Source organism: Lissotriton vulgaris, chromosome 4_1 (genome assembly GCF_964263255.1).
Source record: "Lissotriton vulgaris chromosome 4_1, aLisVul1.2, whole genome shotgun sequence".
Taxonomy (NCBI): Eukaryota; Metazoa; Chordata; class Amphibia; order Caudata; family Salamandridae; genus Lissotriton; species Lissotriton vulgaris.
Window position 1 is genome coordinate 1,475,067,777 of NC_141691.1, and position 26,650 is coordinate 1,475,094,426.

Here is a 26,650-nt window from a genome sequence, read left to right on the forward strand (position 1 = left end):
TACACATTGGGGGCAGAACTGGAGGTTCAGAGAAGGGCATCCTACCAATCCCAGTAGCCAGGCATTCCACATACTTGGATTTCATTACAAGACTGGAGGCTACCATTATGCAATTAACTTTTATTGCTAGTCCAACATGCAGCCCTTTAAAGGATATTGTTACATCAAAAACATTAGAATGTTCGTGAGACCATAAATATCCAGTGCATGATCTCATCCTTCTCTTTTATTAGCTGCTCCACAACGAGAGAAGTATATGATCTTTATTAACAATCATTACTATATGTTTCATCTCTATTGACAACGTTTTTTAGGTCTCGTCCTATAAATCGTGCAAGTGATAATACGACGAGAGTATAGAGGCTCATCCAAGCTCTGAAACCATCGCGGATTACGTCGAGTGCATGTGCTCATGCACGCGCTTTTTACCGAGCCGCCTGCCTCCGAGAGCTTCACTTTAAATGCATTTAGTCCCTCGCCCCCTGCTTCACAGTTTTCACGGCCGCCAGGCCGTGTCTCGCATTTCTCCTCCCCCCCAAAACCCCTGCTGTTGCTGCCCACGAGCTTGTTATTCAGATACGAGCAGTTGTTCCTTTTTCCATCATCGGATCCGTCAAACCCACTGCAATTTTCAGCACATCAGAGACAAGGCTGTGTTATTTCCTACAATATGGAATTAACAAAAAATATGTAGTGCCCCTTTTTAAAAGAGTAACAAACACAGCATTAAAATTGAGCAGATTTTTTATACATGTCAAACAAAAATGGTGAAAAACGCTTTAAAAACAATAGACCATCTCTTGCAACTCCTTAATATGTTTAGCTGATTCATTGGTGTCTGCATCAATACCACGCCTGTGCGGTAGCAATTGGCTAGCGGCCTAGCGCCTACACGGCTGCATTAATTGAGGGCAACACGTGTTAAAACACCCACAAGCCTCCCCTTTAGAAACCGAAAACAGGCATCATCCTTTAACTCTACAAAAGTTACCAGTCCGTACCAAACCAGAATAACCCAGAAACGCATACAAAAAAGCCATTTTCAAGGAAACTACCTCTGGCTACTTGTGTAAGAGACCTCACACCTAGTAACCAGCGACCACTAAAAAGAAAGGTTTGCGCCGCGGAAGCTGCAGTGTGGTGAAGGTGGGCTGGTGTGTGCAGGATGGACATTTCAACTACACCCCCTGGCCTCTCATTGTCCCCGAAGCACATACATCCGACATTTTTTCGGTCCCTTTGTGCTGTTTTCTGATGTTTTGAAGCAAGTCTGCCAGTTTAATCAGGCCTCCTGTCAGCACACTCGCTTATCAGGACAGTGTGACTGGACATGGCTGCTCCTATCTCTTCCTCCCAGGCGTGGATTGTGATCATTCCCTGGCGGCTGCTGCAGGGCGCCCTTTCCATGATCACTGTGATGCCTCCCTGCCTCGCCAGAACTGTCTGCCTACTTCCCCATCTCCACTAATGGCAAGGAGAACTGATTGGTAATCACTCCCTTGGCAGCTCTCTTCAGCTGAAACAGAAAAGCTCCATCAAACTATGCTACAGTGAGGGGTTAATCAGCTACTCCTTGCACGGTATAGGAGTGTGAACAACTATTTCAGGTCGTCGACTAGGCTCTGGCAATCATTAACTTCCTTGCTCCAATTGAAGTGAGGGAAGCATGCAGAGGTGTCCCTTCTTTTAGTCAGTGAGCCTCTGTGGATGCCTCTGACGTGTAAACGGCAGCGCGCACTCTGAAGTAGCCTTATACATGACCTTAGTATCGGTAATGCCCTGTCCCACCAGATATTGCAACGTATTGGCAGCAACTGAGTTATGGGATCGGGACAATCCCGCCTGTATGCATTCTTATTGAATTTACACAGCGTATTACCTCACAGGTCTGAATACTCGGGCAGGCTTGTCGCATTTTGCTTTTTCCGTGCCGTGGTAACAATAATTGATGGGTGTGCATAAGTGAATTGGTAGATTAGGTTTTGATTCCCATGCGCTTTTTAGTTGTACTCTAAAGTCTTCCCCACCAACCCCCATTTCCGCATCATATTCACGCTGTATCTTCGTTAATGTTGTACTTGGCTACATTTTGGAATAATTGGAATGTAGAAGCAGTACTTATATCAGTCAAACCTGACGTCACCCCAATTTTGAAAGTCATTTAAAACGGGGCTAGGGTGTAGCAAACAACCCATGGGTGTAAAAAAAAAAGTATTCCTTTTTAAGACCTATCCACATTTCTTGACCCAGTACAAAGCGTCGTGAGGGAAGGTCAGGGCATGCATGGTACCTTCACGGCCGCGAGGCCGTGTTTCAAAGGGTTCCGCTCGCCCGCCTACTGCTTCACACTTTAAATGAATGCTCTCCCCCGCCCCCCACAGCAATGCCAAGAGCTTGTTTGTGGCAGCGTTTAGCTGAGGTGAGAGCTGCTTGCAAAATATCTTCCTTCCCACCCTCGCCATCTCCGGAGTTACCCGCGGCTGCATTGCAAGCCTGTGAGTGTCCAGTTGCTTGCATCATGCCACCCTGCATACGGCTCACTGATCTTTTATGCAAATGAATGTTGAACTGGGATTGAATGAATTGGGAAAGGACTAAGATGGGCCGCAAGGATGACCTGTCCTTTATAATACCGGGGCTTTTCGTTAAATGCATCCATGTATTTGTTTAGCTGTCATGGTGCTTCATGCAGAGTGACATCCCCTCCTCTGTATCTGCATTTCCCAACGGCCCGAGCTCACCCTCCAGAGACACATCTTGGCAACACGCATGCGTGGGCCCGCTGTGCACTGTTTGCTGAGAGAGTACTGTGTGTCTCTTTTTTGTGCCTTTCTGCCCTCTGTTAGACTCGTTTTTGTGTGCCTTTCTGCCCTGTTAGACTTGTGTGCTGGCACCCTAACACACCCTCTCACTCACCCTAACACACCCTCTCACCCACCCTCACCCTCACACCCCCTCACCCTCCCACCCCCTCACGCCCTTACCCTCACACACACCCTCACTCGCACACCTCCTCACCCCCCTCACCCTCACACCCCTCTCACTCTCACCCCTCACACCCCCTAAACCCTCACACCCCCTAAACCCTCACACCCCCTACACCCTCACACCCCCTAAACCCTCACACCCCCTACACCGTCACACCCCCTACACCGTCACACCCCCTACACCATCACACCTCCTCACCCTCACACCCCCTCAGCCTGACACCCTCTCACCCTCACACCCCCTCAGCCTGACACCCTCTCACCCTCACACACCCTCATCCTCCCTCACCTCCTCACCCTCACACCCCCTCAGCCCCATCACCCTCACCCCCCTCACCCCAACACCCACACCCCCTCACCCTAACACCCACACCCTCACAACCCCACACCCTCACCCACCCTCACATACCCTCAGCTTTCACCCCCACACCCCCAGCACCCTCACCCCCAGCACCCTCACACCCCCTACCTCTCATTCACCCTCCACCTCTCATTCACCCTCCACCTCTCATTCACCCTCCCTCTCATTCACCCTCCCTCTCATTCACCCTCCCTCTCATTCACCCTCCCTCTCATTCACCCTCCCTCTCATTCGCCCTCACTCGCCCTCACTCGCCCTCTCTCGCCCTCACTCGCCCTCACTCGCCCTCACTCGCCCTCACTCGCCCTCACTCGCCCTCACTCGCCCTCACTCGCCCTCACTCGCCCTCACTCGCCCTCACACGCCCTCACACGCCCTCACACGCCCTCACACGCCCTCAAACACCCTCACCAGCATAGCATAACAAAACATAGCATAACAAAACACAGCAGAGCATAACAAAAAAAGCATAGGATAACAAAACATAGCATAGCATAACAAAACAAAGCATAGAATAGCAAAACATAGCATAACAAAACAAAACATAGCATAGCAAAACACAACAAAGCATAGCATAGCATAACAAAACACAACAAAACATAGCAGAACAAAACATAGCATAACATAACAAAACATAGCATAACAAAACACAACAAAACATAGCATAGCATAACAAAACACAACAAAACATAGCATAGCATAACAAATCAAAGCATAGGATAGCAAAACATAGCATAACAAAACACAACAAAACATAGCGTAGCATAACAAAGCATAAGATAGCAAAACAAAAACATAGCATAACAAAACATAGCATAACAAAACACAACCACACAGCATAACAAAACAGCAAAACACAACAAAACATAGCATAGCAAAACAAAACATATAATAGCATAGCAAAACATAGCATAGCATAACAAAACACAACAAAGCATAGCATAGCATAACAAAACACAACAAAACATAGCAGAACAAAACATAGCATAACATAACAAAACATAGCATAACAAAACACAACAAAACATAGCATAGCATAACAAAACACAACAAAACATAGCATAGCATAACAAATCAAAGCATAGGATAGCAAAACATAGCATAACAAAACAACAAAACATAGCGTAGCATAACAAAGCATAAGATAGCAAAACAAAAACATAGCATAACAAAACATAGCATAACAAAACACAACCACACAGCATAACAAAACAGCAAAACACAACAAAACATAGCATAGCAAAACAAAACATATAATAGCATAGCAAAACATAGCATAGCATAACAAAACACAGCATAGCATAGCATAACAAATCAAAGCATAGGATAGCAAAACATAGCATAACAAAACAAAACATAGGAAAGCAAAACAAAACAGCATAGCATACAGCATCACTCAGCACCACCACAGCATCACTCAGGGGCACCACAACATCACTATGCACTACTACAGCATCACTGAACGCCACAGCATCACTCGTTCACCATCACATCACTCAGCACCACCACAGCATCATTCTGTGCAACCATTCAACAACAACTGGTTCAAATATGTTCTCTTAATGTTTCAAGCTTTATTATAAATGTAACAAAAAGATGTTAATATTTCACTTCTGTTCTTGGATTTTCGTCACAATAAAATGCACTGAACATAATCTTCACAAAAGTTTTTTACAAAAGTTTAAGCTATTGCCATTATAAATTACAATAACTTTTATTAAGTATTAATTATTAAAAACAATTAAAAGCCATTGTTATTTGTAATATCAATACATGTAAGTCACGTAAATACAATACATATTGCATTACACATGCAATAGGTGTCACATTTGCGAAAGTTATAACTATTGGTATTGTAAATGACAAAGCTATTAATTTCGCTATATTCAAATACAAAACATAAATAAACAATACCAATAGTTCAAACTTTCCTAATGCGAGACCTATTGCATTGCAAATGCTTGTTAAAATATTGTTTACTTTTCATTACTATCGCAAGTGTGGAATGCTATATAATTAGGTATTTATACCGTAGAGGAATTCGTAAGCCCATCTAATTTATGGTAGGGTCAAATACATACATACATACATAAATAAATAAATAAATAAATGAATGTAGATTAACGCAGAGCATAGATTTGACACGGCCGACCGTGCTATTTTTTTAGAGGCGTTGAGACATCCGCTGTGCTTTCTTACTAAAGATAAAAATAAAGCACGAAGTTAAAATTACAAAAGTAACTGTGGTGTTCGCGTTCTAGACACAGCCAGCTTGCGTGTGACGTAACACGTGCTGGCAGTGAACGTGGGACTACGCTTACGTGAACGGCTGTTCGCGCCAGTCAGAGCCCGGCAGAGCGTGATGCCTACCAGACGCCCGGCGCTCTTCCGCAATAACTATTGTAATTAAATAAAGCCCTTTCCTACCTACTTCTGTCTCAGAGTGATCCTTTGGGAGGGAACTTGTGCACTTCTACAGTGGCGACGAGGAGTGGGATCTGTCCACTTGACCAGAGAAGGAAAAGAAACAAGAACCAGGCAAAACCAAGGAAGTAGAAGCACAGGGAAACCCAGGACAAGGTCACCCACGTCACCAACCTGCAGAAGAAGGAGGGGAGCGTAAAGGCGCTGCAAAACTGAAGGGAAGAGCGTGGCAGTGGCGCGGAGAAACACTCAGGCGCACTGAGAGTCAGAGAGCCAAGAAACTAGGCGATCTACACAGAAACACGGTAGGAGCGCGCTACCACATCACCTAAGGCCCTGGCTGAGAAGGGCGTCCACGAGGGAGCGGGAAGAAGCGCGTCCAGCTCCGCCACGCCGCAAGCAGAAGGCGCCAATGCACCTGGTAGCCCCAGAAGTCAGGGAAGGAACGACAGTGCGCCAGGCAGCCCCAGGAGCCAGGAAAAAGGGCCAGAGAGACAGGTCAAGATGAGCAATCAGGCGTCATCACTCACAGCACCGATCCAGTTTCTACCCAGGCCAGGAGAACCACAGATGAAGTGGGAGGACTGGAGGGAGTACTTCAAGAACTACTTGGAAGCCCTAGAGGATGAATCAACGGACTTTTCCGCCGATGTGGACGCAGCGGGGTAGAGAGGTGTGGGGTAGACTCCCGGTCACCTTCTCATGTCCGTGTCGGCCCGGGGCTCAGTGTAGGAGAGTAGGGTCTGCAATCCTATGATCACCCAGATTTTTTGCTTTTGTTTCACTGGTTTACGACTTTCTCTGGCTGTGGGCCTGCCAATCAGACCCACAGCCTGGCTGTTCTCTCTCTAAATTACAACATGTACCCTAGGTGCATTTACCAATTGGTACTGGGCCACCTTATCAGACCCTGTAACTCAGGGCATAGGTGTACCCAGGGCCTACCAAGGGCTGAAGCATGTATTATGCCACCCCTGGCTGGCCTCCTAAATTTGACACAACTGGCTGCATGACAGCTGGGGCAAAGTCGTGTAATCACCCTTTGCTGTAGATATAGTATACCTATATCTAACCCTAGAAATGGACACACAGATTCCTATCAGTCACTCCTATGGCAGGCCTTGACAATCCTGAAGGCAGAGTGCTTGGAATTGTGTGAGATGGTGCTCTGGCATGAGCTGAGCCTGTCTGCAGCTTGCGGAACCAAGTCCTAATAGCTGTTCCATGATATCGCATACCATATACTCTTAAGTGCATTATAATCCTCGCGGTTAAATGCTATCTTTGGTATTGCTTTATCAAAACATGCCGAGTAAGGTGTCATACGAATTGGAATACTAACCACTCGCCAATTCTGGCGACGGGGTTAGCATTCCACCCTTCTAGAGGGACACGACATGTATGTAACTGTGAACCCCGGTTAAAGTTAAACGAAGCCTCAGCTCCACAAAATGGATGCTGCCACCACAGACACGAGTCTGACCCCCTGCAGCTGGGAGTCCTTCCAGCGAAGGGAGCCTGGACAAAGGGTTTCCTGTCAGGGGCGGTGCTAGCACCGTCCCAGACATGGTTTTGTGTATCCTGGGTAGGCAGGGCTTTACAGGAAGGTGACTGCTGAGTGGCACCCCGGTGCTCACTACGCATAGGCCGATCAGTACCAGTTCCAGGGGCACACCAGCCCCTGGCCTGGGGAAAGTCCGGCATGGCAGAGGGGTGTAACCACCCCCCTCCTAGTCCCACCCATAGGCAGGACCTAGTCACCGGGTCAGCCCCCTTTTTTAGTATAAAGATGAGAGCGGGCCCCCTGTTCAAATTAGATCATCTTTGGAATCAAGACACGACTTTCTGCGAAAGACATCAAGATTTCCTTCTTCAAGATTCTCCCTTGTGGCTAAGGAGTAGTCACCCTGCATCAAGCGGGCACCATCCTAAGAACACTGCGGTCTGCTGCAAGTCCTTCTTCACGAATCCGACGACCCAGCTCGACGAGACCCGGCTTCCCTGGCACCTCTGACCTCTACTCACCTCTACAGCAAAGCTGAGAACTGTGAGTGCGACGAGACCTCGAGGGACCGACGATCGCCAAGACTGCACGACTTCTTTGCAACAAGCCCACCGTGAGCTCCACTGGTGAGTGCTTTGGGGTCCGAGAAGCCCCAACCCTGAGCAGCTCCAGCACCGAAGATCAGCCCTCCAGCATCTCCACGATCTGCGTGGGGCCCTTCTGCTCTTGCGTGCTCACCGCGCTGTGTGGCTACTAGCCGGCTGGCTTGTGGCCTTCTTCACGACGCCCGACGACATCACTGCTGCTGGTCTGGTTGCTCCAGACTGGCCCTTGCTTCCTTCTTCAATAGAGGCACCCCGGACCCTCCTGGTCCACTCCAGACGCCATTTTGAGTCCACCGCGTGGGCTTGAATTTGCCAAGGCTTTGTTGCCCAATCCTGGGTCCAGCGACGCCGACAGCTTCATCCATCGTGGGACAGCTCGCTCCTCCATCCTGGTCGCCGACAACGCCTCCTGGTCCGTGAGATCTGCAGAGCACAGCGTCACCCACTCACCTAGTCGAGGTGACTACCATCCGGTGCCCTCCTGGTGCCACCTGACTACTGGCTAGTAGTCTCGAACTTGGTCCCCTCTGCTTTCAGGTGTCATCTTCCTTCGATCCAGGCTTGGATCCATCGAACTTTCTTCACTGGTCGCCTGCCAGCAACTTCTTTCTTCCAGGCTCCTGGTCCGTCTACGAGGATTCCCGACGTCTTTTGAGACCTATGCAGCTGCAGCCCCTGGGCTAGGTAACTTCGGCATTTCGGTGCCCCAGCATAGCCTCACTATCCAAGGGTCAGGATCCACTTTCGTTTTCCTCCTACCAGGTCGGGTTCGCCCGAGAACACTAACTTTGTCATTACTAGCTACCATAGACTTTGTCCCGCATCACGCGTGAGAGTGCACACTCTGCACCCGAGTCCCCTAGGCCTCCTAGAAGTAATCTGAAGATTCTATAGTCAAGTCCTAGCGATTCCTAAGCCTATTAGTACTGTACTTACCTGCTAGTAATTTCGCATTCCACTTTCAGAGTATATGGTTTTCCGTGCCCCTCGGGCATTTGTATATACTGTGCTAACTTAAGTATTTTTGTAAGAGTTTTGGTTTGTGCTTAGTACCCTGTCCTCATAAAGAGTACAGGGCTGTTGTGATTTTTAATAAATATCTTGTTTATTTTCATAACACTTGTGTGGTGTCCTTTCACTGGGTATTCAAGGGGTATATGTGTGGTAAACAGCTGGCTTAACACGCCCTCTCGAGTCTTTAGCCTTAGACTGCTCGTATCCATGCTACTAGGATAGCTGGTCTATAAGGTTGACTTACAACCAATCATCAATAAGGGTTGCTGGACTGATACATAGTGTTCACTAGAATAGTGAGCACTGCATATCAGGCCACCTTCTCACACTCAGCTCACGCCCCGCTGGCCTCTCCTCACAGGATGGTCGTGAGTGCCCTTCCCACTGGCAGTTCTCTCCTTTTTGTGTTTTTTTTTTCAGCTGCGGCACGCATGGCTAGCGTCCGCCCTCGTCGACATTGTAGGGTCGGGCCTTAGGCCCTCATGCTGGAAATAACTGAGACACAGGACACACTGCTTACTCGGTGCAACTGGCCTTGAGCATGTGCGCTCGGCCACTTTTATTAGAGCTGTGTCACCTGACCAGTGACATCAGTGGTGGGTGGGTGGGGGGGTGGCTTGGACGCCGAAGGGAATGGCGGCGTGAGCTCGGAGCTCCGCGCCCGATCCCCACAGAAATCCTGAAAATCGGAGCGGAAAAACACACGACGGCCCCGGAAAAATGGGGCGCTGATGGGTGAATACAGCAGGCACACGGAGAGGAGAACCGCCAACGGAGCCGATTAACAGAGATTTGGCGCCGGAGGAACATTACGACTCGAAACCAAGAGGCTCCCAAAATGGCGGCTGAGGTGTGATAAGAGCTGATCGGCAGCGAGCGCAGTTCTCCCCCTGAGGGAGCCGAAGCCCCAACTCCGGATCATACCGCCAAACATGGCTAGGTGACCCAGCACGGGACCTAGATGGTCAACGACGAGAAGGTTACAGCTCACCGAGCCGACTAGCCTGAGAGCAGAGACTAGACAAGATGACGGAGTGACCCGGGCTGGTGCGTCATGCAGGGGAGCGGAGGCCGGAGAAGCAAAGACCTGTAGCTCGTGAAGAACTAAGGAGTGGTGTTGACCAGCAAGGCCGAGACGCCCTCGCTGACGGCCCGGAGGGTGGCTGACTCACGACCCCCCCCCCCCCCGAAAGAGACGAAGGGGTGGGACACTGAACCCCGAGCCATCGACCATCGGCCATCGCCGGCGGAGAAGACGACCGCTGGCAGTCCTAGAGAAGTGCCCCAATCGCCCTTAAGAAAGTAGAGCTGAAGGGGAGACCACACGGTCGTCCCAGCAGTACACTGGGAAGCCCGATCTGTGCATTGCACCAAGCGGGGACAGAAACAGCAAAGGCGCGAAGACGCAGATCGCGGGCCCGCCCTGTGGGTAGGCCGCATGACAGTGCTGAGTGGAGAGCACCTCCAGACCAACACCGGGCCCTAGATCGGTCTTGACCCGAGTGAACCATGGCGGTTTGCAGAAGGACGCAAACACGAAGCGGAACGACGGGCTGAGCGGTGATCCAACGGTGACCCAGAGACGGTAGGCCCTGAGGCCGGAGCCCCCGAGGCGCCAACAAGCGAGTGGCTGGGAACGCGACGGTCCCTGCAGCTGGGATCCAACGCTCGAAAGGAGGACCGGGTGACAGCGGAGGGCCCGATTGGCGATTGTGGGCACTGAGCACATCGACGGAGTAGGTGGCTTGGCAATATGGTGAAAACGAAGGGAAAGACTGAGGGAGCGGCGGCCTCCGACGCGGCGGAAGGGGATCCTGCTGGACCATCGGAGCTGCAGCAGTTGCAGGACCGCATCTTGGAGGCTATAGCGGCCACAAGAGACACTTTGCAGCAAGATATAGCGCAGGTGGTCTCAGGACTGGGCCTCCTGCGAGCGGACCATGACAAACTTAAAGATAGGGTCAAGGATGTCGAAGATACCCTTAAGGAACTGGCTCCTGCTCATAAAACTGTAGAGGGTAGACTAACAGATGCCCTAGACCGGATCCAGGTCCTAGAAAGACGAGTTGAGGACGCCGAAAATAGGAGCCGACGTAGTAATGTCCGTATCTTATGAGTGCCGTAAAAGGCGGAAGGGGACGACATGGTTGAGTTCCTCGACAACTGGCTCAGGACAACGGTGGCGCCGGAGGGCCTGTCACCCTTCTTCACCCTGGAGCGCGCACACCGGGTCCCTTCTGGGCCGCCCAAACCGGGCCTGCCCCCGAGACCGAATATAGCTAAATTGCTGCATTATAAGGACAGGGACTGTGAGAAGGTGGCCTGATATGCAGTGCTCACTATTCTAGTGAACACTATGTATCAGTCCAGCAACCCTTATTGATGATTGGTTGTAAGTCAACCTTATAGACCAGCTATCCTAGTAGCGTGGATACGAGCAGTCTAAGGCTAAAGACTCGAGAGGGCGTGTTAAGCCAGCTGTTATACCACATATACCCCTTGAACACCAAGTGAAAGGACACCGCACAAGTGTTATGAAAATAAACAGTTATTTATTAAGAATCACAACAGCCCTGTACTCTTTATGAGGACAGGGTACTAAGCACAAACCAAAACTCTTACAAAAATACTTAAGTTAGCACAGTATATACAAATGCCCGAGGGGCACGGAAAACCATATACTTGAAAAGTGGAATGCGAAATTACTAGCAGGTAAGTACAGTACTAATAGCCTTTGGAATCGCTAGGACTTGACTATAGAATCGTTAGATTACTTCTAGGAGACCCAGGGGACTCGGGTGCAGTGTGTGCACTCTCACGCGAGATGCGGGACAAAGTCTATGGTAGCTAGAATTTGCAAAGTTAGTGTTCTCGGGCGAACCCGACCTGGTAGGGAGAAAACGAAAGTAGATTCTGACCCTTGGATAGTGAGGCTATGCTGGGGCACCGAAATGCCGAAGTTACCTAGCCCAGGGGCTGCAGCTGCAAAGGACTCAAAGGACGTCGGGAATCCTCGTTGACGGACCAGGAGCCTGGAAGAAAGAAGTTGCTGGCAGGCGACCAGTGAAGAAAGTTCGGTGGATCCAAGCCTGGATCGATGGAAGATGACACCTGAAAGCAGAGGGGACCAAGTTCGAGACTACTAGCCAGTAGTCAGTGGGCACCAGGAGGGCACCGGATGGTAGCCACCTCGACAAGGCGTGTGGGTGACGCTGGGCTCGGAGATCTCACGGACCAGGAGGCGTTGTCGGCGACCAGGAAGGAGGATCGAGCTGTCCCACGAAGATAGAAGCTGTCGGCGTCGCTGGACCCAGGATTGGGCAACAAAGCCTTGGCAAATTCAAGCCCACGCGGTGGACCTAAAATGGCGTCTGGAGTGGACCAGGAGGGTCCGGGGTGCCTCTCTTGAAGAAGGAAGCAAGGGCCAGTCTGGAGCAACCAGACCAGCAGCAGTGATGTCGTCGGGCGTCGTTCAGAAGGCCACAAGCCAGCCGGCTAGTAGCCAAACAACGCGGTGCACAGCAAACAGCAGAAGGGCCCCACGCAGATCGTGGAGATGCAGGGAGGCTGATCTTGGGTGCTGGAGCTGTGCAGGGTCGGGGCTTCTCGGACCCCAAAGCACTCACCCGTGGAGGACACGGTGGGCTTGCAGTAAAGATGTCGTGCCGTCTTGGCGATCGTCGGTCCCTCGAGGTCTCGTCGCACTCACGGTTCTCAGCTTGGCTGTAGAGGTGAGTAGAGGTCAGAGGTGCCAGGGAAGCCGGGTCTCGTCGAGCTGGGTCGTCGGATTCGTGATGAAGGACTTGCAGCAGACCGCAGTGTTCTTTAGGATGGTGCCCGCTTGATGCAGGGTGACTACTCCTTAGCCACAAGGGAGAATCTTGAAGAAGAAATCGTGAAGTCCTTTCGAAGAAAGTCGTGTCTTGATTCCAAAGATGATCTAATTTGAACAGGGGGCCCGCTCCCATCTTTATACTAAAAAAGGGGGCTGACCCGGTGACTAGGTCCTGCCTATGGGTGGGACTAGGTGGGGGGTGGTTACACCCCTCAGCCATGCCGGACTTCCCCAGGCCAGGGGCTGGTGTGCCCCTGGAACTGGTTCTGACTGGCCTATGCGTAGTGAGCACCGGGGTGCCACTCAGCAGTCACCTTCCTGAAAATCCCTGCCTACCCAGGATACACAAAACCATGTCTGGGCCGGTGCTAGCACCGCCCCTGACAGGAAACCCTTTGTCCAGGCTCCCCTTACTGGAAGGACTCCCAGCTGCAGGGGGTCAGACTCGTGTCTGTGGTGGCAGCATCCATTTTGTGGAGCTGAGGCTTCAGTTAACTTTAACCGGGGTTCACAGTTACATACATGTCGTGTCCCTCTAGAAGGGTGGAATGCTAACCCCGTCGCCAGAATTGGTGAGGGGTTAGTATTCCAATTCGTATGACACCTTACTCGACATGTTTTGATAAAGCAATACCAAAGTTAGCATTTAACCGCGAGGATTATAATGCACTTAAGAGTATATGGTATGCGATATCATGGAACAGCTATTAGGACTTGGTTCCGCAAGCTGCAGACAGGCTCAGCTCATGCCAGAGCACCATCTCACACGATTCCAAGCACTCTGCCTTCAGGATTGTCAAGGCCTGCCATAGGAGTGACTGATAGGAATCTGTGTGTCCATTTTAGGGTTAGGTATAGGTATACTACACCTACAGCAAAGGGTGATTACACGACTTTGCCCCAGCTGTCATGCAGCCAGTTGTGTCAAATTTAGGAGGCCAGCCAGGGGTGGCATAATACATGCTTCAGCCCCTGGCAGCCCTGGGTACACCCATGCCCCGAGTTACAGGGTCTGATAGGGTGGCCCAGTACCAATTGGAAATGCACCTAGGGTACATGGAATCCATTTTAAAGAGAGAGCAGTAGGCCTGGGGTCCTGATTGGCAGGGTCCCAGGTCGACTATGTCCAAAACCAGCTAAAACACAGGGCAAAAAAGTTGGGGGCAACCATAGTCAGGAGGTACCTTCCTACAGGGACCTTCTGCTTCAGAGGGCTCGGGACACTGGTCCGTTTTAACTGGAGAACAGCAGAGTGACATTGTACCCCGATTTCACCTTCGAGACGCAGCGACTGCGTGCCTCCTTTCTATCGATTAAAAGGGAGCTCCGGACTGAAGGCATCCCATACTCCTTGCTTTTCCCAGCTAAGCTCAGGGTGGTGGTCGATGATAAGACACATTTCTTCGGCACGTCGGCGGACGCATGGGCGTGGTGGGAAACATATAAGGCGAGCACTGATGGAGCCAAGTCCCGAGAAGAACGGGAACGGGCACCATCGGGCCTAGGGAAATCGCAGAGATTGCGCAAAAGACGACAAGGCACACGGAAACCATCGGCGTCACAAACTGAAGCGGAGCTTCACGCTGTGGAAACGCTGGCGAGATCCGGAGATTCCCAGTCACAGCAGGGCATGGACACAGAGACACACGCCTCAGCCTCGGGCTCGGAATCGGACCTTTCGGGAATACAAAGAATCAAGGACCCGTTGGTAACACCGCAGACGTCGGAGGAGATCCTGAATATTTGACTCAGAGCTGACAGGTAGTGGGCAGGATTGCCAACGAGAACCTCCCGAACTAAAGAGTATTATGACCGGGGATTACGAACTGGGTAATAAGCCTGCTGCTAATCATGGGGGGTCCACGGGAGGGTGCGGGGGGAGAGCCTGCGTAGCTACCTTCCGGTCTTGGCCACGCTCCACTCGCCCTTAAGGCACTCACGGTTACGACCGTGCAATAGCAACACAGTTTGAAAGGTTGCATAAGTTTGGATGGGAACTGATAGACTAATATTGGGGCCTGTTCTGGGGGGGAGGAGGGGCACACTGTTGGGGACTTTTTCCACAATTGGCGACTGTAGATCCCGGGAAGCCTGGGAGATGAAAAGTTCGAAACATCCAGAGGGAATTGGGGGGGGGGGGCAGGGGTCCACCATCCGCGAGGGAATGGGATTCTATGTGAGAAAGCGACTTGAATTATGGGACAATGGCTAATGCTAATGTATTGAAGTGTATAACCTGGAACGTGCGGGGGGCTTCACACGATTCTAAGGAGGCATAAGGTACATGCCTGCTTAATTCGAAGGGGGGTCCATATCGCGTTGCTGCACGAAACACACCTCACAAAGCAGGAGGGGGCAGCACTGCAGAGGAGATGGAGGGGTCAGGTCTTTCACACTTCTTATTCAGAATATGCTAGGGGCGCTCTGATATGGGTTAGGGCGGGCACACCCTTTCAGGCAACACAACATTTAATAGACCCGGAGGGGACATACGTAGTGGTGGAAGGCAGGCTGAGAGGTAGGGACATAGTACTATGCAGCGTATATGCCCCGAACACGGAGCAGCTGGCCTTCCTAACAGGTTTGTCGGGGACACTGGCACACTTCCTGGCGGGCCCGATCCTGATGGGAGGGAACTTTAACTCAGTAGCGGACACAACACTGGATAGGTCCCACCCACCATTAAGGGACTCCCCTGTTCACCGACTTACAAAGGGTAGATTAGAATGGCAGGAGGGATGGGGTTTGACTGTTTGGCGTGCACACCACCCAAAGGAACGCGATTACTCGCACTTCTCCAGCCTCCAAGACCTCCACGTCCGAATTGACGCGATATTATGCTCACAGGTCGTGTTGCCGGCCATAACTTGGTCAGAGTACCTGACGAGGACAATCTCGGACCACAAACCGTTAATAGTCAACTTGGCCTGGACGATCGAGGTGCCTCGAGTGCCGACCTGTAAGTTAAGACCAGAGACCCTAGAAGACCCGTTGTTCCATGCGGCACTGGAGGAGGGGATAACCCAATACTTCACCGATAACGAGGGGACGGCGGCCACTAGGGCGATGGAATGGGATGCTTTTAAAGTGGTGGTGAGGGGCCAGTGCATAACTAAATACATGGGCACGCGGAAGGTGCTGCTAGAGGACCTCAATAAGGCAGATTCCAAGCTGCGGGAAGCGGAGAGGGTGCAGCCTGGCCGTCCCGAACTCCAAGAGGATGTTAACTCAGCTAGGGAGGCGGTGGAAGTGGAGCGACTTCGAGCCTTCGACCACGGGGTGTATATGCTTAGGACCCACGTAGAGGGGGACAAAGCCGGAACGTTGCTAGCATGGCTGGCAAAACTCCACGAAGCGATGCTCCCCTATACTAGCCATAGAGGATGAGGTGGGTCGCATCCACTACTCCCAAACGGAGATCTTGGATGGCTTTCAGAAGTACTATGAGGGCCTCTACAAGAGCGAACCGGGGGATCAAGAGAATGAGACCGAGGTCTTTCTAGATGGCCTCCTATTGCCCCAGCTAGACGAGGAACAGGCGAAGGTTCTGGGGAGAGACATTGACCTAGGAGAGATCAGGGGAGCGGTGAAAAGGATGGCCCGCAACAAGACACCAGGATTAGATGGGCTGCCCATAGAATTTTATAGTAAGTACCTAGACATCTTGGCGCCAAAACTCCAAACAATATATAAGGAAGCCAGAGCAACGGGTCGCCTGCCCCAATCAATGCGGGAAGCGCTAGTAATACCACTCCTGAAACCGGGTAGAGAGAGCTGTAGCCCTGCATCTGATAGGCCACTCTCTATGCTAACCGTTGACTACAAGATATTGAGTTCCATATTAGCAGCTAGACTACTACAGCATATGCCGACTTAGTACACGAAGACCAAAATGGATTCATTCCCGCACGGAACACGACGATTAACATCAGGAGACTCACCTCGCACGCTGAGGGCCTAGCGCCTCTAGTCCTATCAGTAGACATCAAAAAGGCTTTCGATAGTTTAGAATGGGACTATTTATATAAGGTCATGGAACGCTTCGGACTGGGAGAAGGGTATATTAATTGGACGCGAGTCCTGTATACGGCGGTAGTGGCAAGAGTGAGGATAGGACCCCTAGTCTCGCACCAATACCCGGTGGAAAGGGGCACCCGACAGGGGTGCTCCTTGTCCCCCCTATTATTCGCGCTAGCGATTGAGCCACTAGCGGCCGAGGCACGGACGGGAAGACATTTTGAGGGGATAGATAGCAGGGACGGTCAGCAATTTATTTCGCTGTACGCCGACGACCTGCTGTTATTCCTAGAAAATGACACAACAGCGCTGGAAGGTGCAGAGAGACTGCTGGGGCGATTCGGCAAAATATCGGGCCTAAAGGTCAACTGGGCGAAGACGTGCTTGTTCCCATTACGGAGGGACGCGGGTCGTCCTGACCACCGGCCCATGCTTAACTGGGAACCGAATTGTCTTAAACATTTAGGGGTATATATATACCATACGGCTGCGGATATGTTAGAGGGAAACGTGGGCCGCTGTGTGCGAGCGCTGAAAGGCAGCATGGCCTTTTGGGCCACGCTCCCGCTATCCGTTGCTGGCCGTATATCCCTGCTGAAAATGGTTGCCCTGCCGCGATTACTATACTACTTTCATACACTCCCGATCTGGATCCCTAGTTCCTTCTTCCGCCAACTCAAGTCTCAGCTGACTACGTTCCTGTGGGGGGCAGGTAGATGCAGAGTGGCGCTGGCGATGCTCACCCGCCCGAAGGACGAGGGAGGGCTTGCGGTACCGGACTTCGAGCTTTATTATCTCGCCGCTCAACTGCAGATATACATGCAGGAGGTGGTGCGGGTGTACCGGGGCCCTGAGAGTGGTGGGATGAGAGGCACGCCACGGCATGTCCTGGCCTATATAGCCCTACAGCAGAAGATCGCTATTCGAGACCTGACACTTGAGCAACAAACGTTCCGGCTTTGCTGGAACCGGTCTCAAAGGCGTGCGGGGATAAGACATCCATATGCCCCGGAAATACCCCTGGGCATGCTGACGGCGCGGCCCCACGACGGTGACTGGTCGCAGCTGCAGCACTGGGAAGATGCGGGAATACAGGTTGTTGGAGACCTCTATGAAGACGGGGTGCTCCTTCCATATCAGGAACTTCAGGAACGGTTTGATCTGCCACAAGGGGGCTACCTTCTGCACTCTGCTGTGGTTGGAGCAATGCAGGCGCATTGGAGAGGGGGTCTGACAGAGCCCGAGACGTCCATGGCTTGCCAGTATGCTATGATGGCGGCTGGGACGGTTAAGGCTGTGACGTGCCTGTATTCTAGAATGCTCCGCGAAAACCTGTTGCCCCTCACGGTGTTGAAGTCCAAATGGGAAGCTGACCTGGGTAAGGATATTCCTGAGACAACTTGGGCCCGGCTAGTGCGCCGAGCCCGAAATAGCACGAGAAATGCAAGATTCCAGCTCATTCATTTTTTACGTGCTGCACAGGGCCTACATGACCCCTGGCAGAATCAGAAAGTACTTTGGGGTGGCTGAGTCGGCGTGCCCCCGGTGTGCAATGGAGGGAGCGGAGCTTGAGCACATGCTGTGGTCCTGCCCGGCCCTCCGGGAGTACTGGCAGGCAATAGGGGAGACCTTAAACGAAGTAACGGAAAGAACCATTGAGTTTGATTCGGCGGTGTGCATTCTGCACTGGTTCCCGCACACGCCCAAAAAAAAAAAATTCAAGTCAATTCGTTGATATGGGGTTGATAATAGCCAAAAGGGAAATAAGACAGTGGAAGGCGAGGACAGGCCCAACTCACAGGAGATGGTATAACGAATTCCTCAAGTGGGAAGCTTGTGATAGCACACACAGATATCAATTAGCACGTCGGAATGCAGACGTTAGAGCATTGTCATGGCGGCAGCCTGGGAGGCGCTAGTACAGGCCCTTAGGGATAGCATGCTAACGGAGGATGAGGAGACCCTCAGCACGGACAGGAATTGCACCCAGGAAATACCGAGCACATCACACACCTAGACAATATATGGCCCAAGGTTGTACCCTAGATTAGTCACAACAAGAGACCCCAAGAGCGGATGGTGGGGGGGGGGGGGCACGTAGCACTGTTGAGGGACAGTTTAAGAGGGAGTTCACACAGTTTATTTAGGTTAGGAAAGAAAAGTAGACATGCACTCTTTAATGTGATAAAGATGATCCTAACAAGAACAACCAGACAAAGGAGGGTCGATTGATTGCCACCGCCCGACCTCCGGGTTGTGGGCCTGCAGGCTGTGTATAACAAGACACAAAAGTATATCGTTAAATGACCCGAGCAGAACTGTAAATGTGTGGATACTGGTATGTGAACTGTATGTCTACAATAAAAATTACTTTAAAAAAAAAAATCAGTGGTGGGTGGGTGTTTAGTGTAGTTATATACAAACACTAGAATGCTGACTGTGACTCTGGGTTCTTACATACACCAGGTGGAGAGGGTCTCTCCAAGATCAAGCTCAAGCTCAATGGCTCGACGAGCAGGCTCAAGTGGCCAGACGCTGGAGTGCCCCAACAACCCTCCAATCGTCCCTCGAAACTACACCCCCCCCCACCACCCCCCCACCCCCACACACTGGGCGACAGCAGGACTGGAGCTCCAGCAACAAATAACTGAGGGGGAGACTTCAAGGGGGGTGGTAGCGGTCACCGGGGAATAGCCTCTAAGAACCAGCGAGCGCGAGCAACACACGAATAACAGACCGCCAGTGGCAACACACCCCAGATTCGCCTACCAGCTGGAACAGGCCATGCTGTTAGTCGAGTGGATCACAAGGGGGTAAGCAGCGTTGAGTGGGCCCCTTGTGACACCGAGCGGCCTGAACGTATGGAAAAGCTCTGAATCAGACAAAAGGGGGCCCCTCCGGAGCCTAGGTGAAGGGAGCAGCATGTCTACACACCTGGCAGACTACCGCAAGTTTATCCAGACGTACAGTGCCCCTGAACGGGGAACACCCAAGGACAGAAGAGGGTTTAGAACAGTCCCAGCCCTCCCCCGCCTCCTTCTCCCCCTCAAGTACAACAACGCCCACATGCAGAAGGGGAGCAACTTACGCCCACACTAGACAGTGAGAAGTACACAAGCAGGACACGAAGCAGCCCTGGCAGTGCGCCCACAGTAGAGTTGAAGAAAGCAGGCCCTTCCAGCCAGTGGCCGCTGGAACAAACTACATGGGGACCACAAGCCAACAAAGAAATCGATCGGTAAATTACAGTGGCTAGCTCATGCCTGAGTGGAGCCACTAAGAGAATGCCACAGGCATCCCAAGGCCGCAGAACAGAAGGGGGAACGAGGACCATGTAACTAGCCACAGTTATGGGACGCCCAAAGACAACCGGGGGACCCCAGCCACCCAACCAGACAAGGTTGATGTCCCCAACCCAAGAAGCCCAGGACTCAAACCCAGACTCCAATGCTGCCATGTCAGACAAGCTTGATAGGGTCCTAGCGGCCGTAGAGCATTCACGAGTCACCATGGAGAAACGATTTGGTACCCTAGCCACTGATCTCAACCTGCTGCGGAACGACCAACGGATGCTAGCGGACATGGTAGCAGATAGCGAAAAAGCCTTGTTCACACTGCAACCCCAGACCAAAGAACAGCAGGACTCCAAGAAAGACTTACAGGCACGAGTAGCGACAATTGAGGAAATACAGATAACCCGGAAGGGCGCTCCAGGCGAAGTAACCTGCGCATTTTAAATCTGCCCGAGGGAGTGGAAGGAAAAGATCCCATTGAATACGCAGAAACCTGGCTCTGGTCCTTCACACCACCGAAGGAACTCGCCGCTTTTTTCTCGGTTAAAAGGGTGCACCGTGTGCCAACAAGACGTCCGCGACCCATGTTAGTAAAGGTCCTCAATTTTCGGACAGGGAAGCCATACTTCGAGGGACAGGGATGCCAGACTTCGTGCTGCCAGACAAATTAGCCCCATCACGGTGGAGGACAAGCAAGTCATGCTCTTCCCCGTCTAGTCCACGGCAGTGCAGAGGAGAAGGTCGTAATTTCTCAAAGTGAAGAGGCTGCTGAGGAACCAGAATGTCCAATACTCCCTTCCGTTCCTGGTGTGGCTCAAAATTATTCATGACAACGACACAACCTTCTTTATAGACCTGCAGGAAGCTACGGACTGGATGGAACTGAACTTATGAACTAATCTAAACCAGAGGAACATCCGAACACTCAGGCCAAAAAACAGCCAGGCCCCCAAGGAGCAGAGCAAAAAGCGCCCAAAGCCAATCGGACACGCAGCAGCAGAAAAAGTCACTGAAATTACCAGAGCTGGAGCAAATCACAGCGGAGTGTCGAAAGGTTATCCAGGTGGCGGCGGATCTGGGGGACACTTCTCAGCCTCAGACAACTAAGATAGTCCACACTGTGAGAAGTTGGCCTGATATATGATGCTCACTAGTTCTAGTGATCACCTTGTATCAGTCCAAACAACCCTTATGGTGATTGGTTGTAAGTCAACCTTATAGACCAGCTATCCTAGTGGTAGCATGGACAAAGCAGTCTTAGGCTAAACTCTTTTGGTATGTGAAGCCAGCTGTTTTACCACATATAACCCCTTGAATACCAAGTGAAAGGACACCACACAGGTTGTTATGAAAATGAACAAGTATTTATTAACGAACATACACCTCTGAACTCTTTATGAGGTCAGAGGGCTAAGCACATGACAATCTCTTAGGAAAAATACGTTTAAGTTGCACGATTTACAATGGTGCCCTAGGGGCACGACAAACCATATACTAAGTAAGTGGAATGTGAAAGTCAATAATAGGAATGGAGCTGTCCAGAGGCTGTAGGATCGCTGGGACCACGCTATCCTAACTTGAGGTAGGTAATAGGAGGCCCACGGAACGCGCATGCAGAGTGTGAACTCACACGCGAGATGCGTACAAACGTCTATGGACAGTACACTTTTAAGAAAAAGGTGAGTACAGACGTTCCTGACTAGATAGGACTAAAACGACTGTGGAACTGGACACTAGGAGAGTCAAGCTACCCTTGAGCACCGAAATGCTCGTGTTACCTCACCCACAGGCTGCGGGTGCATAGGTGCCAAGTCGTGTCGGGTTCCGGCATTGAAGTCTATGGAGTCTGGAGGAAAAGATGCTGCAGGCGGTCAGGAGGAAGGTGTCCGGTGTGATCCAAGGGTGGATCAGTGAAGAGAAGAACCTGAACGCAGAGGGGACAATGTTCAAAGTCACTAGCCAGTGACTGGAGTGGAACCAGGAGTGGAACCAGATGTCGTCGTCAGGATCAGGTGAAGGTGGACGCTTGTCTCTGCAGCCACGTGGACCAGGTGGTGTCTTCGACGACCAGGATGGAGGCACGAGCTGTCCCACGCAGGCGCTCGCTGTCGGCGGTGTCGGATTCGGAGTCAACAGGCCTTGGCAAAGGCAACCCACACGGTGAATGGAAACGGCGTCTGGAGTGGACCAGGAGGTCCGGGGTGCTCCTCTTTTGGAAGGGAGCAAGGGCCAGTCTGGAGCAACCAGACCAGCAGTGAAGTTGTCGGAGTTTGTCGTCTAGGAGGTCACCAGCCAGCCGGCAAGTGACCAGACAATGCGCCGAGCAGCAACCAGGCAGAAGGGCCCCACGCAGATCTCGTGGATGCTGGAGGGCTGGTCTTCGATGCAGGAGCTGCTCGGGGTCGGGGCTTCTCAGTCCCCAAAGCACTTGGACGAGGATGCCTCTGAAGTCGTGCTGGAGCGAAGTGCTGCTTCTTTCCAGATGCAAACAAAACAGGTGATGGACCGAATGTGGATCAATGTCACACATTCATCCCAGTCCAAAGATCTGGGCCCAAATCCATCGTTTTCTTGCACTCCACACCACCCTGGGTAAGACAATGGCGATATGCAAATCAGCTCTGACCTTGTGCCCCATGGGAACAGTCCAGTCCGAACTACAAAAGCCATGTCCTTCCCAGAACGGAATCAAGCATCCGAAGACCGGACCGGTTTCGAGGTAACACCTCTCATCAGCCCGGCTAGCTTGACTCCAGTGGTGTGGAGTGCCTGGGACCCACGTCTGAGCATCCCCAGCGCACTTATGACAGAATTTGCAAACAAAACAGGTGATGGACCGAATGTGGATCAATGTCACACATTCATCCCAGTCCAAAGATCTGGGCCCAAATCCATCGTTTTTTTTGCACTCCATACCACCCTGGGTAAGACAATGGCGATATGCAAATCAGCTCTGACCCTGTGCCCCATGGGAACAGTCCAGTCCGAACTACAAAAGCCATGTCCTTCCCAGAACGGAATCAAGCATCCGAGGACCGGACCGGTTTCGAGGTAACACCATGGGGCACAGGGTCAGAGCTGATTTGCATATCGCCATTGTCTAACCCAGGGTGGTGTGGAGTGCAAAAAAACGATGGATTTCGGCCCAGATCTTTGGACTGGGGTGAGTGTGTGACATTGATCCACATTCGGTCCATCACCTGTTGTGTTTGCTTCTTTCAAGATGGCCGGTCCCACGTGTCTCGTCGCACCCACGGGTCTCAGCTGTGCTGCAGATGTGGGTAGAGGTCGGAGAGGTCTGGGAGTCCGGGTCTCGTCGGGCTCTGAAGTCTGGATCCTTGCAGGAAGACGACAAAGGGCAGCCGCTGTACGCTGATGGTGCCTGCTTGTGCAGGGTGGACACTCCTTGCCCACAAGGGAGATTTTCTTCAGTCTTCTGTGGAGCAGAACGTCGAAGTCCAGAGTTTCTTCTTGTAAAGTTGATCAGGATAATTTAATTTGGAATTGGACCAGCTCCTACCTTTATCCAGCTAAAGGGGGCTGTACTATGACTAGGTCCCTCCTCTGGGTAGGACCAGGAAGGGGGGTGGTTACACCCCCTATCCTTTGTCCGGTCTCGCGCCAGATCTGGGGCTGGAGTGCCCCAGGAACTGGTTTAGACCGGAGTATGCACAGGGACACCTTGTGTGCCCCAGGCATGTCTCATTCCTTTCAGCCCTGTCCTACCTAATACACAAAATCCTGTCTGGGGTGGTGCTAGCACCTCCCAAGGCAGGAAACCCTTTGTCCAAGCCTCCCTCGCTGGAAGGACTCCCAGCAGCAGGAGGTAAGACTTGTGTCTGTGGTGGCAGCATCCATTTTGTGATGCTGAGGCTCGAGTTAACTTTAACCGGGGTTCACAGTTACATACATGTTGTGTCCCTCTAGAAGGGTGGAATGCTACCCCCGTCGCCAGAATTGGCGAGGGGGTAGGATTCCAATTCGTATGACACCTTACTCGACATGTTTTGATAATGCTATACCAAAGTTAGCATTTAACCGCGAGGATTATAATGCACTTAAGAGTATATGGTATTGCGTTATCATGGAACAGCTATTAGGACTTGGTTCCGCAAGCTGCAAACGGGCTCAGCTCATGCCAGAGCACCATCTCACATAATTCCAAGCACTCTGCCTTCAGGACTGATAAGGCCTTCCATAGGAGTGACTGATAGGAATATATGTGTCCATTTTAGGTTTAGATATAGGGAACTATATCTAAAGCAAAGGGTGATTACACCACCTTGCCCCAGCTGTCGTGCAGCCAGTTGTGTCTGTTTAGATGGCCAGCCAGGGGTGGCATAATACATGCTTCAGCCCCTGGTAGGCCCTGGGTACACCTATGCCCTGGGTACCTATAGTACACTGTACAGGGACTGATAAGGTGGCCCAGTACCAATTGGTAAATGCACCTAAGGTACATGGTTGTCAATTTAGAGAGAGAACAGCTATGCTGTGGGTCTGATTAGCAGGCCCACAGCCAGGGAAAGTCGTAAACCAGTGAAGCAAACAGCAAAAATCGGGGGTGACCATAGGATTGCAGACCCTACTCTCCCACACACACATCTTCACGCCCAAAAGAAGACCCCAACAAATCCAGTAGCTCCGACAGGAACTTGCCAGTAGTCACACCACAAACAGCAGACCCACTTATATTAAGTCCACTTGTAGCAATACGCACATTGCACCTCCACACTAGTAAAGCCTCATCGCCTAGCCCAACGATACATAATGCACGTCACGGTCTGGCACGGTACGGCCCCCCCATCGGCATACATGCAGTCCTATGGGACCTATTTTACGCGGAGGTCTCAGAAGTACACGCGAGCCAGACGCACCCCCCTTACAGAACACTAGAGGGCACACGTATTTACCGGTGTGGATGTGCTGTCCGTTGCAGCAGATCCCCAGTATTGGGTCTTCAACCTTAAAGAGTTTTGGTTCAACCCCTCACCGCACCCCGACCCCACACCCACCTCGACATGAAGGGCTATACCACTCACAGGCACACCCAGTCCTTGCACCGTGCACATCCACCCACCCATGGAGCACCAATCAGGACCCCCGGGACCCGCCCCACCATTGTGCGACTCGCAAACCACCATGACCCCCCCGCCCCGACGGACTTTAAATTCCTCACTCTAAAAGCGGAGGGGTATACACACAGCATGGAAGCGTTACACTATCCATGCGTACATCAAGCGCAGGTCATACTTTCACAAGAAATACACCTTACAAAAGGAGAACTCGAAAAGCTTCAAAAGAATTAGCGGGCACATTCTGCGCCACGATCTACTCAGTGGATGTGCGGGAAGCACTTATTTAGCTCAGGCCTGGGACCCCTTTTTAAAGACCGGCAGAAAGATAGAACCGAAGGAAGAGACTCTCTGCTGGAAGGTCTACTGAACGGCCAACCAATATTAATAGGCAGCACCTATGCACCCAAAATAGAGCAAACAGTATGCTGGGAGACCTTATCGAACAGCTTGGCCCAATTCACAACCTCACCGTGAATCTGGCAAGGGGACTACAATTGCACATTAGACCTCAATATAGACAGATCACAATCACCCTGCCCGACTGCACACGCCCAAGCACAAAGAGCCCACTTCTGAACGTGGATGAAATCACTGGTCGCTAACGGATGCATGACGGCACGCACACCCGACAACTAAACTATATTCTTTCCACTCTATCCCTCATGAATGATCTTCGAGTAAGGCTTGACTGGTTCTTGTGCACATACATGATTCTCTCTATAATCCAACACTCGGACTACCTGGGCAGGGTGCTTTCCTACCATGATGCACATGTCATAACCCTCAAATTGCGCTCGCCTTTGCCACCAATCCCCACTTGGCAGCTCCCACGACCCTGTCTTGGGGATCCGCTGTTCCAACATGAACAAAGGGAAAACGTACAGCACTATTTAACTGATAACACAAATACCACACGCTACAGGGCACTGGAGTGGGACCTGCAGTAGGCAAATTGCTGGAGTGCGTAAAACACTAGAACAGATGATACAAACAACTGAGCAGCGTTAAGCGCAAGTATCCAAAGATGCAGACACACACGCGATCCTCATATACAATTAGCAGAAGCTAAGACCAAGTATGCAGAAGCCTGCGCAGATCTGTGCAGACACAACTTTCGCACCCATGCCGCCAGAGCCCACAGAGGGGGGGATCTGCACTCGAACGCTGCTTGCCTGGCTTATTTGGCAGAACCTAGACACACAACCCATCACCAGCATAAGAAATGCGGCAGGTGACATTAGCTACGCGCAGACGGAGATTATGGTAACCTTTCACAAGTACTACAAAGACCTGTGCAGAGAACCGATGCCTGACAAGGAGGACCACATCCATAAAGTTTTACACTCCATCACCACGACGCAGATCACAGATGATGACAGGGCCTGCATAGACGTACATCTCACGCCGGCAGAAATTAAAACTGTGATCCATCACATAGCCAAAAACTAAGACCCCAGCCACTTTGGCTTCCCACCAGAATACTACAATGCATTCTCTTCCCAACTAGCCCCGCAGTTTGACATGGTCTATAA

The 26,650-nt window shown here is 51.4% G+C and overlaps 1 protein-coding gene across 1 annotated transcript in view; it reads right to left on the minus strand.

Moving 5' to 3' along the window:
• PRKDC (protein kinase, DNA-activated, catalytic subunit) overlaps positions 1-26,650 on the minus strand; it is a 2,818,033-nt gene that overhangs the window by 1,635,352 nt on the left and 1,156,031 nt on the right. The window lies entirely within an intron of this gene.